The 16,480-nt window shown below is 37.2% G+C and overlaps 1 protein-coding gene across 1 annotated transcript in view; it reads left to right on the top strand.

The window, feature by feature from the left end:
• LOC122799724 (neuropeptide Y receptor type 6-like) overlaps nucleotides 1-16,480 on the top strand; it is a 604,927-nt gene that overhangs the window by 256,297 nt on the left and 332,150 nt on the right. The window lies entirely within an intron of this gene.

The following is a 16,480-nucleotide window of genomic DNA, read 5'->3' as shown; positions in this document are numbered from 1 at the left end:
GGGAGCTAGGATCCACCACATAACACATGCACTCAAGTCACTCCAAAGCAAGTACAAATATGACTCCGTCATTGTCCATGCTGGTGTGAATGACCTGAGACGTACCTCCCTGGACTACATGAAAAGAGACATAGAGGTGCTCTCCGATTATGTAGCCCAGGCTGGTATGACCCTGACCCTGAAAAGCATCTTGCTCTCACCAAGAATGATATCACAATACAAAGACAAGATGATCAGCTTTAACAATTGGCTCAAGTACTGGTGTCATTCTAAGGGGATCCAATGTCTGTCTGCCTGGGATGACATGTTGGACAAGCCATGCTGCTTCACAAGGGATGGCTTACACCTGTCACCACTGGGCTTCCAGATATTGGCAAAGGCTCTTGCCACCCCCATAGTGCCTTTTTTAGGCAAGGCTGAAAAGACAACCCCACCTCCTTAGAAAACAAAAATGGAAAAAAACTAAGGGTAATGCTGCTCAATGCCAGAAGTCTAAATCTCAAGATGCAGGCACTTGATGCACTCCTCAGCATGGAGAACATTGACGTCTGTGCAGTAACTGAAACCTGGTTCAAGGCTCCTGAGAGCACCCCAGTACTACCAGGCTATACCTCGTATCATGCTTTTCGGCCCCAAAACCTGGGCGAACCACAAGGAGGGGGAGTGTCCATATTCATCAAGGACACCCACACCTCCAGGTTAGTAGCAACACATGAAGCATCAGAGACCATACAGGTGCAAATAACCATAGGCAAAACTGCTATACAACTGGTAGCATGTTACAGACCACCCTCCCAATCTCAAGAACCCCACTCAGCCTTCCTGAAGACATTGGAGGATATGAATGTATCACAAAATACCATCATACTGGGAGACTTCAACTACCCAAACATAGATTGGGTACATTATTCTAGCCCTAATATCCTAGCCCAAAGGTTCCTGGAATTCATAAATTCAAATGGACTGGAACAACTAGTCACCTCTCCCACTAGGGGAGATAATATACTAGACCTGATCATCACAAACATGGGGACAAAATGCTCCACACCGTAAGTATACCCTTCACTAGTGAGATCTGACCATAAACTAATCACCCTGGATATACATATCCCACCTCCACCCCCAGCACAAAAGACCACAGTGAAAAACTTCTCAGAAGCAAACTTCACTCTTCACTCCAGTGCAACTATTTTGAGTATGTACCTTTAACTCCTAGTGGATGTGGCCTGAGCTTTTAATTAAAAATTAATCCTTTAAAAACAATTCAAATACTCATTGACAGAGGTCAAATATCAATACAATTGTGTTTTTTCATCATATGTATCAAGATAAAAATATTTTTAACTTTGTGTATGTAGCATGGTTTTGGAATTATTAATGCAAATATGCATAAGTAATATTTGAGGCCTAGAGGTGCAGTAGGAGTTAACTGCAGATGCACCTGGAGGCGTCACTCGGATGTAATGAGTTAAGACTGAGATGGTATCCTTTAAGCCCATTGTGCCAGTGGATATCACATCCCACAATGCCGAATCCTTCACAAATGCTTTTTATGGACATCTCCAAGAATGCATGGATCATGCTATCCCAAACAAATCCAAGTCCCTCTCCACCAAAGGTAAGCATCCTGTCTGGTGGACCTCAGCCATAAACAAAGTGTATAACAAAAGAAGGAAGCTACTGCACGTCAGAGCAAAATCCCATGAAGGGAAGACATCTCTGATCAACATTAGCAGAAAACTACGTTCTCTCATAAAAACATCCAAGGCCAACTTTGAGAGAAAAATCACTAAGGACACCAAAGATAACCACAAAGCCTTCTTCAGCTATGTTAGAAACCTGGGCAGAAACCCTCAGATATGCTCAGAGTTGGTTCAAAACAACAAAAAATACACTGAACCCACAGATATTGCCAACATTCTGGCTGACAGGTTCAGTGCAAATTTCTCCCTTCCTTCACCCCAAAAAGAAGAAATACTTATCCCAGCTGAATGTAATCTCCCTGTCATCTCAGATGCCCAAGTGAGAACCGCCCTAAACAAAGCAAAAAACACAGCATCAATGGGACCTGACGGTATCCCGGGTTGCGTGTTACGTGAACTTCAAGAGGAGCTAAACCCACACATAAAAATGCTATTTAACCTTAGCCTTACTTCGGGATATGTACCTGAACACTGGCGTACAGCAACAGTGGTCCCACTCCACAAGGGGGGTGCCTCTACAGACCCTGGAAACTACCGCCCCATAAGCTTAACCAGCCTGGTCTGCAAAGCTATGGAAAGAATCATTATGGAACTCATAAACAGAGACATAGGGGACCTACAGACACTTGACCCCACCCAGTTCGGCTTTGTAAAGGGCAGATCCTGCCTTTTAAACCTGGTTGACTTTTTCAAAACAGTCACTAGAGCCATTGATGAGGGCAAAGCAGTCCATACAGCATACCTGGACTTGGCTAAGGCCTTGACACAATACCCCACTCAGGCATCATAGATAAGCTCAACAGCTTAAAAGTAAACCCTTATGTCACTAGATGGGTTGCAAACTGGCTAAAGGACAGAACCCATAAAGTTAAAATCGCTGGAGCAATGTCAGACTCAAAGCCAGTCACAAGTGGTGTCCCACAGGGATCTGTCCTGGGACCCCTCTTGTTCGGCATTTATTTCTCAGATGTTAAAGCAAACATGGGAGGGCTGTGGCTGACAAAGTTTGCAGATGACTGCAAACTAGGCACCATAGTCGATACACCAGCAGACACACACATCCTACAAAAGGGCCTCACAGAAACGGACAACTGGTGCCGGAGTCACGGCCTTAAACTAAATGCCAAACAATGTATAGTCATCCGCTTTGGGAAAAACAAAGTACCCACAAATTATCACATAGACAGCAACCCACTGAGTATGGAAAAAGTAACCAGAGACCTAGGGACCCAAGTCGACAGTGACCTCTCATTTGACACCCACGTTGCCAAAGTGGTTAGAAAAACATTCTACCTTGCACACCTCATCATGAAGGGATTCACATCCAGATCCAAGGATGTCATTGTACCCTATATTCCTCCCTCATCAGACCCATGATTGAGTACAATGCCCCATTTGGTATGTACCTCACCCGGCATTTGCAACAGCTGGAGAGACCACAAAAGTACCTCACCAAGAGGATCAAGGGTCTCCAACATATGTCTTATTCTGCCAGACTAAAGAAACTTCAGCTCTATTCAGTAGCATACTGCCTGCTCAGAGGTGATCTCTGCCTGACGTACAAGGCCATGTCCAATCAGGATCTGATGGACATGCTCCACCTCAAAAAATCCAAATCCATCAGGACCACGAGAGCTAAAGACTCAAACCTCAGCACAAGTTTGAATAGGACATGCCAGAGGCTTCCCATGCTTTGGAACAAGATCCCAGTTCGTATTAGGCAGAGCCCCTCACTGACTCTCTTCAAGAGAAATCTTGATGAGTGGATGGGAGATCGTAAGTTTACCCCAGGGGTCACATCTGTATCACTGCTAGACAGGGGCACAGTAAGACAGAGGCACAGTATTATAAATTTATTCTGTACATTTTTTGTACCATTTCATGGGGTGGCAAAAGCCACATCACTATGGCTAGGCTTACAAATGCCCCAGGGCAGATAGCCTAGTACTATACTATGAAACTATGAAACTATGAAACAATACAAGTAAACACAGTGTAAAGAAAATAAATCACAATATACAAAATGGAAGAAGGCAATGAAGCAATACAAAATACAAGAGAGCAAAAACTACCTAACATTTCAACCTTTTCATCACAGCAAATTGTGGCAGAGCCTGGGGGAGCTTTTTCAGTAAAATGCATATTAATTCACATTGTCTTACTTAGTCAATATCTGGTGTTGATTGTAATAACATTTTCAAAAAGTGCTGCTAATTATTTCTGGATATGTCACTGATGCTCAAGGTAAGAAATATGATGAAAGCTATGTCACCAAGCGATCTGACTGATAATTTGGTTTGTACCCCTTAAGTGTCCCTGATTTGGCCTCATGATGTTTTGATATGCCCCTCCTAAAATCTTCCATTTTTCTGATAAATCACTGAAGATTATAATCAGATATTTAAGAGCATCATTCCTCTTCTTGTTCAGGAAACTGGTATTGCTGCAAAACCTGCTGTTCTGTTAACTTTTTTTAGCTGGCTAAATAACAATAGTTAAAAATGTCTCTGATTGTCCATTATTCTTGACCTAAGAAGTTGAGAGCTAGGGAAGAAATTATGTGTAACAGCTCCTAGATGTAACACAACTGCTGTAACATTCTGCCAGCTACACAAAAGTGCTGACATGCTTGTTTTTATGTGTTTGTTTCACAGATAGTTTGCTAACTGTGCATAAGATGGAAATAGGCTTGAAGTTGGTGTTATTCATTGGTCATAATATCATACCTTCTAGTGAGGTTGCTTTGACCCTTCATTTGTGTGTAAGTAAGATTTACTATAAAGCCTTGGTAATATACACAAATGTACATGCTGATTTTGAGGTCGCAGTCAGTTTACCTATTGTAAATTGAGTGTCACTGATAGGAAAAATCATGTCATAAATATTTCAGAAGCACTGTGCATGGAAACCTATAAAAGAAATTAAAAAGAAAAAAGTCCACTAAGTAAAATATAAACATACACATAAAACACAGCTCAGCTTTTTCTGGGACACATGATCACGTCTTTCGAAATATAACTTTACCTAAAAATACTGGCAAACTGAGTTCAGAAATTCTCTCTCATTATTGCTAACTTGTATTTTTGTCTCTTCCTTGAGTCTGAGCATTTTAACCACCTTTACAGCTTCCTTACCTGCAATATTCAGGAACATTGCACATTGAACTGGCCTTGTGTCTCTGTAGTTCCACTCAGATATAGCTCAAATTTCTGCATCCAAAAGTTTCAGTTTTTAGACTGTTACCATGCACTCTCAGAGATATTTGTTGCTAAACTGTATAAATTCTGAGCCAACATGAAGAGGTTTAGGAAGGCATAAATTAAGAGGCTGCTAGTTCAAGATTTTTTATACAAAATATAAAAATGGCATCGCTAAGCAAGACTGAGATACGAAATGTGAAAATGTTTGGATTTTCAACACATGAAGAATCCTTAAGTGTATTATTGCAAATGAAGTAATTTCAAAGTTCATTTTATAAAAATGTGAAACATACCAGTCATTTGTGGTAACTTCTCTGAAACAGAAAAGTGAAACGCTTGCTGAATTTCTAAGGCTTCTCCACATGGTTTCACTGCCTGCATGCCATCAATCACATATACCAGGAGAAACTGCACAATTCCTTATCCTCTTAATGGTTTTGAAAATCACATAATGAATATTCAGCAGTAAGGCAGCTCCTGATAATGAAGATCACAGATTTTATTCTGACACCATTTCATGTATACTTTATATTAAATATAGCTGAACAAGAACCTAGTAATGAGACACTGGCAAGAGGTACATTTATATCAACAGATTTATTCAAAAGACTTGGAGAGTCATATAATACACACACACACACACACACACACACACACACACACACACACACACACACACATATACACATACGCACACACACACACACACACACACACACACACACACACACACACACACAAGCCTCACAATTGTATAACGAACACACACACACACACACACACACACACACACACACACACACACACACACACACACACACACACACACACACACACACACACACACACACACACACACACACACACACACACACACACACACACACACACACACACACACACACACACACACACACACAACAACACCGCAAACAGCACACGCATGCGTCGTGTGCGCCTACACACACTCAAAACATCACTTCAAGTTAACACATATCTAAAGAAATACTTGATAACTTACGATCAGAGAACCAGAAGCATTCATTTGATTGTATCCATTTTATAGTGGAACACGTTTACATTTTTACAATGTGCTTTTCATTGTTTGCAATGCATTATATCATGCAGTGATATATAAATAAAGAGAATTGACATACAATGGTCATCCACAATGTGATTCTTCAAAGATGGATTCCACGAGTTTTGTTTTATCACTCTTGAGGTCTTTCAAAAGCACCTCTCCACTAAATATGATCGACTCAAATGTGCCATTACCTCAAAGCTGTGTATATATATATATATATATATATATATATATATATATATATATATATATATATATCCTAAGAGGTTTTCTTCATCACTCAAATTTCTGATGACCAAAAGGTTTTGATAAATTAGAGTAATTGAACCCTTTTTTATCCTAATAAGATCAAAAACAAACACAAACTGAACTGCAAATCCCCAAATGAAGAAAACAAACAACTCCAAGCCACAAACTTCTTCAGACAAACAAGTTAAAACAACAAATCACTTAAATAGGCAACCATCAATGACATCATCAAATATGAGTCTACAATCCACCCACATTTAAAGTTAAATACCCAAATTTGTATAAAAAATTAAATACATTTATATATAAAAACCTAATATGCAAAAAAACACAAAATACACAAAATACATTGCCAAAGCACCATCGGATATGAAAAATTTGTAAAAAAAAAAAAACAACAAAGGAAAAAATATATATATGTATATTAAATAATGTAAACATATATATAAATAAAAATAAATATATAATCACACATTTATACATATGTGCACAAAATTATATATATGTGTGTATCACACTCCATCCATACAAACATACATACATTCACACAGTACAATGCAATATAAAGAACAATATACATGATTAAACAGGGGCCCCATATTACCTAGCCAAAAATTTCAGCTTGAGAATATATTTAATGGATAGACTATCATTAAGTCCCAGGGGAAGTCTAAGCTGCCAGGCTAATTTTTCTCATCAAGTCTCAACGATAATGGTCCCCTCTATCATCCAAGCCAACCTTATCTATAGCCATAAACAAAAATTCATGGCTAGGGTTAATTTTTACATGCCTAGCCAGGGCATTATTTAAATTCAATTTCCCAATACCATACACATGTTCATAGATCCTATTTTTCAGGGGACTCTCTGTCCTACCGATATAAAATGCTGAACAATTTTGGCATTTGAATCACAATTAAACCTTGGCAACATCCACATTTAAACATACCAGGATGCTCATCCCCCCACTCTATCTCTAATGGTTGTATCCTCATGTAAGAAGCACTAATTCTTAATTAAAATAGATCTAATTAGGGGTGCATCTAATGAAAAAGTAGTAATAAACCCAAGGTTAATACTGACACCCACCTGTGATCATGGGGACCTCACGTTGAACTTATTAATGATAGATCTAATGGGAGATTTCTTTCTAGGATTTTTAGGAAATCTACCTATTCCAATGCCTTCCTACACTACACCAGTTCCCACCCCTTTTATCAGAAAAGGGCAGTTGTCAAGAGTCAACTAGTTAGGGCAGCCAGAATGGTGTCCCTTGATTCTAAGTTCCAGGTTGAGTGTAACCTTTTACAGGATATGTTCATCAAGAGGGGTTACCCAAAGGGACTTGTTAACCACTTGATTAATGAGGTGTATATGAAAAGGAATGATGGGTTCTTTAGACCACTTCTGTTTGGGGCCCAGGGTGGACATCAACAACATGCAGGTGAGACATTACGGGCCCAGGGTGGACATCAATGCCATGTAGGTGAGACATTACGGGCCCAGGGTGGACATCAACGACATGTAGGTGAGACATTACGGGCCCAGGGTGGACATCGGTGAGACATTATGGGCCCAGGGTGGACATCAACGACATGTAGGTGAGACATTACCGGCCCAGGGTGGACATCAGTGACATGTTGGTGAGACATTACCAAATTTTTTTGGTTGTATTGTCAGCCAACCAGGGGAGGATCCTTTGATTCCTCATGAGGGGCATACCATTTCAGTCACTTCAGCTACTTTAGCTGATGTTTCAGTGAATGTGAGGTCCCCATGATCACAGGGGTTTATTACTACTTTTTCATTGGATGCACCCCTAATTAGATCTATTTTATTTATTTATTTATTTATTTAAATTTGTTGACTGGGGGTCCATTTTCAGTGGAGAAATAAACAGACAGTAGTTACATTGGATTACATAGCGATTAACAATTTACACAACATATTTACAGATGAAGAACATAGTACATCAGTAGACAACTAGAATCTTTATCTGTGAAGTACATAACAGACATTAATAAATGTTACAATAAGAAGTTCCTCCTGTATAATACGTACTAGGCTTATGAGCATCTGAGCTTGCTATAATCAATGTAGTTAGTGGAGTGGAAAAAAAGGAAAATTTTAATTAAGAATTGGTACTTCTTACATGAGGATACAACCATTAGAGATAGAGTGGGGGGATGAGCCCAAAGTGTTTTTTAGGAAGGGCTGGAATTTGAAAGCAATAGTGGAAGGCTGTATGTCCCTCCGTCATTCCCCTCATCCTGGTATGTTTAAATGTGGATGTTGCCATTTTTGTAAACATATTAAAACTGCTAATACCTTCCTGGTACGTAACCAGCGTTATTCTGTCAAAGAAAGTTTTAATTGTGATTCAAAGGGGGTTGTTTACTTGGGTACTTGCCAAAATTGTCCAGCATTTTATATTAGTAGGACAGAGCGACCCCTGAAAAATAGGATCTATGAACATGTGTATAATATTGGGAAATTGAATTTAAATAATGCCCTGGCTAGGCATGTAAAAATTAACCCTAGCCATGAATTTTTGTTTATGGCTATAGATAAGGTTGGCTTGAATGATAGAGGGGACCATTATCGTTGAGACTTGATGAGAAAAAATTAGCCTGGCAGCTTAGACTTAACGCACATGCCCCCCTGGGACTTAATGATAGTCTATCCATTAAATGTATTCTCAAGCTGAAATCTTTGGCTAGGTAATATGGGGCCCCCGTTTAATTGTGTATATTGTTCTTTATATTTTACTGTACTGTGTGAATGTATGTATGTTTGTATGGATGGAGTGTGATACACACATATATATAATTTTGTGCACATATGTATAAATGTGTGATTATATATTTATTTTTATTTATTTATATATATATATATATATATATATATGTATATATATATATATATGTTTACATTATTTAATATACATATATATATTTTTTCCTGTGTTGGTTTTTTTTTACAAATTTTTCAAATTCAATGGTGCTTTGACAATATATTTTGTGTATTTTGTGTTTTTGGCGTATTATGTTTTTATATATAAATGTATTTAATTTTTTATACACATTTGAGTATTTAGCTTTAAATGTGGGTGGATTGTAGACTCATATTTGATGATGTCATTGATGGTTGCCTAAGTGATTTGTTGTTTTAACTTGTTTGTCTGAAGAAGTTTGCTAAATTAAGTAAACAAAAGTGCTAACTTTACCTCACTTGTGGTTTGGAGTTGTTTGTTTTCTTCATTTGGTTATCCTAATAAGATGTTAGAGATCTATAGAAGGTAATAACAAAAGACTGATCTAACTAGCATTTACTATTTAGTCAACTCAGTGGCAATACCAAATAATGTTTGAAGTTAGTGGACCACAATACTGCACACAGACCCCAAAGAAATAGTTAATATCTTAGCTAACAAATTTATTACATAACTTACTCCACACACAGTTATAGCTTTCCTACAGATTCCACAATCCCAGCCACCTCCATTAATTTATTATCTATCTCATTGTATATTTATTAACATTTGTTTATTAGGATAGCCCAACTGCACCAGCAAAATAATCCCATTTCAGCTAAGACCTGGGGAGAAAAGCTCCATACATCAATATGAAAAAGAAAAAGTACACAAAAAGAAAATTTATTTATTTATTTATGTTATTTATTTTACATTTGTTAACTGGGAAAGTACGACTGGACACATATCCATTTTTAGCGGATGCACGGGGAGAAAAGCTCCAATAGCATGTCATAAAGAAATTACACAAGAATATCATACAGAGATATAGGTTCCATAGAAACATAAGTTATATATAGATTAACAATTCCTTTAGTAAAGTCAGCATACAGCATTCTAGTAGTAGGGTTTATATAGAATATAAAATATAAGCACAAGAAAAACATTTTTCATTTGTCTTTCTAAATTATGAGTACTCTCAATGTTTTGTTACAGAAATAACCAGTGATTATTAAGCTTTACAGTGATAGGAATTAAGGGACCTTTAGTATAATCCTTGAACATGGTATTGGTGCAAATTAACCTGGGAGTAGCATGAACAAAGCCAATTGTTTGAGAAGTGGATTCTCAGGAGATTCTTAAATTGAATAGTGGAGGTAGTGGAGCTTATTTGGCTAGGTAGTGAGTTCCAGCTTTTGGCAATAGTGCAGGCAAAGAGAGATTTGCCAGCATCATTTTTGTGTCTGATAATGCTTATTAGGTTCTGAGAACTAGATCGTAAGGCTCTGGTAGGGATGTGGAGGTTAATTATATTTTGAAGTGCAGGGTTTTTTTCTGGAAGGTAGAAGAGATTATGCGCTATTGTGAGTTGATTAAACAGAAGTAGTTGAGGTAGCTTGAGCCAATTGAGTTGGTTAAGGGCGAGACAGTGGTGGGATTTGTATGAGGTTTCAGTAGCGAACTTGGCTATTTTGTTATAACAAGATTCCATTTTGTTCAGATCACTCTGGCGGAGATTAGTAAGGATGGGAGAGGCATAGAAAAGGATGGATAAGAGATGAGTTCTTGCAATAGTAGCTTTGGTTTGTTTAGTTATAAAGTGTTCCTATAGAAAAGTCCTAAATTTTTATTAACTTTCTTAATGGTTTGTGCTATATGGATGTCAAATTTGAGGATATTGTCTATTTCTACACCTAACAGTTTAGTGTTTGCAGTTGGAGTGATTTGAATGTTATCTTTGGAGTGAATGGTGGAAGTGTTGTTGAGGGGAGGAGTATGACCTGGGCTGAAAAGAATTAATTTAGTTTTTTTGGGGTTAAGAATAAGTTTAATGTTTGTGAACCATGTTTCGGCTAGAGTAAAAGTGTTTTGGGGTGAGGATTTGCAGTTCCTCATGGGAGGGTGGCCTAATGGTTAAGGTGTTTGCCTTGCAAACACAAGGTGCAGGGTTTGAGTCTCATAAGGGATAACAGGCTAGGCTTAAAATAGCTTGCAAGGGCAGTTAGTTTAGTACTAATCTATGAACCTATTTAAGGTGGGGGCGGCACTTATAAGGGTGGTGTCATCTGTGTATTGTACTACTGATGCTGTGAGTGAGAAGGAATTGATTTGGTTGGTGAATAGTGAGAACAACAGTGGTCCAAGGATGAATCCTTGAGGGACACCTATGGATTCTGATAGCAGGGGGGACAGCTGGTCATGCCATAGGACTGCTTGCTGCTGACCAGATAAGTAGCTAGTAAACCATGATATAGTGGAGGGGCTGAGGCTTAGGGTAGATAAAGTTTGGAGAAGAATGTTATGGTCTACCATGTCAAAGGCCTTAGATAAGTCTACAAAATTGGAAGATGCGAATAGTCCCTTGTTTATACTGTGGTTAACTATATCTGTTTACTATATCTATTTACAATAATTTTATAGAAGGATAATATAACAATATAAAATAAGTTTATGAGCAAATAGTAACAATATAGGAAATAATGTTACAGATTTACAATAGATTGCATTGATAATAAGTCATGATTATGTACGCAAAGCAGATTCATAGTAGGTCAATTTCAGAAATTCAGTCACATTCATATACAGTTGCATAGCATTATAAAAGTGCAATAGGGATAGTAGATGCAATGCAGTACACTGGATAGACGAAGGTAGTTACTATCGAACAAGTTATCTTAGCCTTCTCAATAGTTAAGAACTCCTCATCCACGTGTCCTTATAATATACCAGTTTGCCTGACAATCAGTACCAATTATGGCCTATCTGAACCCCTATATAACCTCTTTAATATAAGCCTCTCTACTGCTTACATTTCCAAGCCCTGGAAAACAGCCATTATAATGCCATTACTCAAGTATGGCCCAACCATGAACCCTAAAAACTGTAAACCTTTTAGTCTCACTAACCTCATATGTAAACCTATGGACCATATTATCTCAGACCTCATTATTCTGGGCTTTGGCAATCTTAACTCTGTGCCCTCACCAGTCCAGGTTTGTCATTGGAAGGTCCTGTCCTTTTAACTTTATTAATCATTTTGGCCTCTTTACCTTAATTAATTTCTTTGTAAAGCAAACAAAGAAGTAAATTGCAGTTAAGCAGTATACAATGTATATCTGGACCTGGCCAAGACTTTTGACACTATTCCCTATACAGGCAACAATGTAAATGAACAAATAAACAATCTGGTGCAGGAAATAAAACGAATGATGCCTCGGCTCGGACTATAAAACGTTTAATAACACACCATAGATACGTATGACAGGTTAAGCGCTTTCATCTGACTAGCAGACTTCATCAGAACATAGTTAATTGTTACTGCACTCATTAAATACCACAATTTGGCGCCAAAAGCTGTATAAAAAAGAATTAAAGAGCATGTTACACCAATACATAAAAATTAATGAATAATAATATACACAATTATACTAAAAACATTTGCATGAATATCCTATGTTATTTAATAACAATATTGATTCTATAAACCTCTAAAATAGTATATATATCACATCTAGAATGTCAATATATGTATATAACTGATCTATTTACAAAAAAACTCATCTATTTGAAAAACTCATCTGTATAAAAACTCATCTATTTGAAAACTATTTAAAAACTTTTTAAAAACTATTGGGACATAATTAAATATGGTTTAATACTAATAAAATTGTTGATGCCTGGATATCTAGTGGCATCAACATATATCTGCCACCTACTTTCTTTCAATGCCAATAATGCTTTAATATTTCCACCATACGGTGAAAACCCCACAGTATCGATGATAATAAATTTAAAATAATGTGTATCTCCATTTTGTAATACATGCCGATACAATGCATTCTTATTGTGCTTAGTTCTAATGCTGTATTGATGTTCATAGATGCGTCGTTTCAACTGTCTCTCAGTCTTACCTATGTAGAATGCATTGCATTCCACACAGGTGGCCAAATAAACCACAAACTTGGTGTTACAATTACCGCTTTTGCTATATAAATATGTTTTGTTAACATTATCCAACTTACATCCTTTAACCTCATTAATGAATTTGCATTGATTGCATGCTCCACATTTTTTGGTAGATGTGATTCCTCTTTTCTGATTGATGCTTTTAGATTCCAATAACTTCTTAATATTGAAGCCCGTCTTATATACAATATCGGGATAAATACCCAATATCTGTGTCAAGTCATCATCACTTATAACCTGATTCCATCTTTCTCTGATGAAAGTTTCAATATTATGTACAATTGGTGAATACATTAACACACAAACCCTACGACTATGTTCATCTTCGGGGTTATTGGTTTTTGTTGAATTCACACTAGCTAAATTCCCTAATAGGGATACATACTTTTTACCCCATTCACTAATAACATACTTAACTATGTCATTCAAAAGAATTTCTGGGTACCCCCTGATAGCGAACATAGATTTTATGAGATCCATTTCTTTTAACATGATTTCTCTGGTAGAGGACATACGGGCAGCCCTAATGCATTGCCCTTTAAAAATATTTTTGAACACATGTGGAGGATGATTACTACTGTACTCCAAGTAATCATTAGAAAAGGTATTTTTCCTATATATACAGGATATGAATCCATCATCCCCTTGACTAATATATGTGTCCAAAAACGCTATTCCACTAGTACTAATGGAATGAGTAAATTTAAGGAATTCTGTTGTATTGTTGATATAACTAATAAAATCTGAAATCATTTCTATGGGCCCATTCCACAACACAAAGAGGTCATCTAAAAATCTAGTATAATAACCAATATACTGAAAATATTCTGATTTGAATAAATATTCAGATTCCCATTCTAGCATCACCAGGTTAGCAAATATGGGAGCACAAGATGCTCCCATAGCCACACCCCTGGTTTGCCTAAAAAATTCATTTTCAAACTGAATATAGTTATAATCCAAGACCAACCCCATCATGTCTGTAATGAGACAAATTTTGTCCCAGTTCAAACTGGAGTACTTCCTCAAACTGCTGCTGAAATACTCTAAGCCCAAATCTCTGGGAATGCATGAGAATAGATCAGCAACATCAATAGTAATAAAAATAAGTTTTTTACTCCATATCTGGGATGTTAAACCATTATATAGTGGAGGGGCTGAGGCTTAGGGTAGATAAAGTTTGGAGAAGAATGTTATGGTCTACCATGTCATAGGCTTTAGATAAGTCTACAAAAATGGAAGATGTGAATAGTCCCTTGTTTATACTGTGGTTAACTATATCTGTTTACTATATCTATTTACAATAATTTTATAGAAGGATAATATAACAATATAAAATAAGTTTATGATCAAATAGTAACAATATAGGAAATAATGTTACAGATTTACAATAGATTGTATTGATAATAAGTCACAATTATGTACGCAAAGCAGATTCATAGTAGGTCAATTTCAGAAATTCAGTCACATTCATATACAGTTGCATAGCATTATAAAAGTGCAATAGGGATAGTCGATGCAATGCAGTATACTGGATAGACGAAGGTAGTTACTATCGAACAAGTTATCTCAGCCTTCTCAATAGTTAAGAACTCCTCATCTACGTGTCCTTATAATATACCAGTTTGCCTGACAATCAGTACCAATTATGGCCTATCTGAACCCCTATATAACCTCTTTAATATAAGCCTCTCTACTGCTTACATTTCCAAGCCCTGGAAAACAGCCATTATAATGCCATTACTCAAGTGTGGCCCAACCATGAACCCTGAAAACTGTAAACCTTTTAGTCTCACTAGCCTCATATGTAAACCTATGGACCATATTATCTCAGACCTCATTATTCTGGGCTTTGGCAATCTTAACTCTGTGCCCTCACCAGTCCAGGTTTGTCATCAGAAGGTCCTGTCCTTTTAACTTTATTAATCATTTTGGCCTCTTTACCTTAATTAATTTCTTTGTAAAACAAACAAAGCAGTAAATTGCAGTTAAGCAGTATACAATGTATATCTGGACCTGGCCAAGACTTTTGACACTATTGCCTATACAGGCATTTTTCACCAGACTTGCAAATCTGAATACAATTCATCATGTTGTGTGGTGGATAGCTAAATGGTTGTCTAACAAAACCCATGTAGTTAGACTCAAAAGTGCCACTTCTGAAAGCAAAACATTTACCAGAGGTACCATTTGTCCTCTTCTATTTGTCATCTATTTCTCAAACTTCATATCAACATTCTTGGTCCATGGTTATCTAAGTTTGCAGATATATGTCAGCTGGGTATTGTTATTACATCTTCAACTGACTCACAATTGCTCCAACATTAGTTAGACCATGTTAACTGCTGGTGCACAGACAGGGTTTTAAATTAAATGTAAAGAATATAACATAATTCACTTTGGTAAACAAAGCATTTTCAAATACATATAGATCACACACACACACACACACACACACACACACACACACACACACACACACACACACACACACACACACACACACACACACACACACACACACACACACACACACACACACACACACACACACACACACACACACACACACACACACACACACACACATTCAGACACTGTATAAGTGATCAAGGAGCTTCTGTTGATACTTCCTTATCATTTGACCATAGATCTATACAGTAGTTTGGAAAGCCTTCTATCTATCTCATCTAATTAGCAAAGACACTTGCACCACATCCAAAGAAGTCCAAATTCCCCTTTACTCTTTTCTCATTAGACCCATTATTGGATTATAATGTACCTTTTTGCATGCATTTGTCTAAACATATGATCAACTTCAGAAACCTCAGAGATTCATTCGTAAAAAGATCAGTGGTCTCAAAAACTTAGTTATCAGGCCATACTGGCAGCCCTTTCTCTTTACTCAATCTTTTATAGACTCCTATATGGAGATCTGTGTCAAGCCTTTCAAACCATGAAAAATCCAGTCCTCCTTTGTCTCCTGTTCCTTCACAGAGCAAATGGTACCTCAAATACCTGGTTAGAGAAACTAAACCTTCATCAACAGATAGATTTATACCCTAAAGTATTCCTCAGCTCTGGAACAAATGTCCAGTACATTCCAAACAGAGTTGCACCTGTGCTTCCTTCAAAGTAAACTAAGATAATTGAATTGTTGGCCTTAAACTTTCCACTGTTTATCTAGTCTTATCCTCATTAAGGTTGGAGGGAACTTTTGAATAGCGATTTTTGACCGTGCTTCTAATGGTCTGCACTCTGTCTAGAACTTAACTAAAATCCTAATATGCATCATGAGTTTTTTAAC

The sequence above is a fragment of the Protopterus annectens genome, chromosome 4.part0, assembly GCF_019279795.1.
Source record: "Protopterus annectens isolate FY-2018-M chromosome 4.part0, PAN1.0, whole genome shotgun sequence".
In the NCBI taxonomy this organism is placed as follows: Eukaryota; Metazoa; Chordata; order Ceratodontiformes; family Protopteridae; genus Protopterus; species Protopterus annectens.
The sequence above is the reverse complement of the archived record's forward strand: the minus strand, read 5'-3'. Positions and strand labels throughout refer to the sequence as shown.